Here is a 1,604-nt window from a genome sequence, read left to right on the forward strand (position 1 = left end):
AAAAAAAAAAGGTCTGCTTGGAGCAGGCTGTTCTTAGAAGAGCTACGGATGTGGGGTCAAATTGACAACATCTTGACCCTTAGGGGGCAGGGAGGAAGAAGTCAAGAGAAGGGGGAGAGAATGCTATGCAACTCCAGGTAGCCAGCGTTGGTGAACTGTATATGCAGAAACTGTGGCATTGCTGTGTGGTTTGCTGAGCAGGGTCTTAGTAACAATTTTTTTTAATTAAGTAGAAAATAAAAATGAACAATGATACAGTATTAAGTAAATTTAAATACAAAATGCAATTTTAAATGGCTAAAATGCAAATGTTTAATCACATTTTACCAAAATAAGAAAGGTTAATAGTATGTGATTGCTTTTGCGCAACATTCTTGAGTGGCAACACCTTTTAAATGAACAGATTGCCAGGGGTCAGAGCCACGGAGCAGAGAAACGTGGGTGGGTACAGCTATGAACAGGACAGCACTTTGTAGGGAGGAAACTGATCTTTCCTGATTCGCTCATTGGTTATGATACAGCATTTTAGGTTTATAGACACTATAGATTTATAGCAGGATGGGTCACACGTTGGGCTGCTCCCTGAAAGCTCAGCAGTTCAAAACTAGCAGTCCCCTCCTTGGGAGAACCGTCAGGCTTTCTGGCCCCATAGAGATTTTTCCAAGGGAGTAGTTCACCCTGTCCTATAGGGTCAATATGAGTCGGAATTGACTGGAGGGGGGTGAGGTTTTTTTGTTTTGTTTTAAATAAATTTACAATGGGAGGTGGGTGAATACATGGCGTCCTTATTTCTTATACACTTATTCTTCACTTAGTGACTATCTCCTATCTGATTTCCCATTTGCAACAGTAAAGAAAAACAAATCTATCCAACGATGTCCACCTGGTAGTAACAAACATGGAGTCCACACGTGTCGATCGAAAGCAACAGTCCCGATGTGGATTGGGTTTGAAGCTTTTTCTAACATGTTCTGTTATCCCCTCTCCCCCTCCAGGCTGTGTGGTGGGGGCTGTGCCTGGCTCAGTGAACAGACCCAGAAACTGGGGTTATCCTCCAGTGCATGGCGAGAACTCTGACCCTCCAAGAAACGAGGAGATGCAGCTGAGCTGTCACATGGCGTTGCTGGACTCAAACGCTCAGTCCTGCTCTGTCCGGCCCCACTTTTTGTTTGCATTCGAATACTCTACTCATTTTATCACACCGTGCTGAGAACCGGGCCTACATCGAGCTGTCGCCCCCAGGCCTTCTGCTACATGCCATGGCCCCAAGCCCCCCGGAGGCTGCCAGCCTGTTCCTGAGGCCAGCAGGTACACCTGAGGGTGGGGAGGCCCCGGGGCCCACAAGTCTCCGAGCCCGAGGGCCAACCCACGGCAGGCCACGCCGTGCGTGCAGTGTGTGACAATGCCTCCCCTCCGGGGTCGTGTTTGCTGAGTTGAGTCCTGGAGCACAGTGTGCTGGCCTAAGACACTCCCTGTCTTTCTCGGCAAACAAGTGGCACTCAACCTCAGGTCATCAAAAGGTGCTAGCCAAGCTAGCTGATTCGACCACCAGCCACCTCCCGCCTCGAAGGTGCTTTGGCCGCCCGGCGCGGTGCAGGCGGTCC

This window comes from Echinops telfairi, unplaced genomic scaffold, assembly GCF_000313985.2.
Source record: "Echinops telfairi isolate 266 unplaced genomic scaffold, ASM31398v2 ScPeMD7_5592;HRSCAF=6446, whole genome shotgun sequence".
NCBI lineage: Eukaryota > Metazoa > Chordata > Mammalia > Afrosoricida > Tenrecidae > Echinops > Echinops telfairi.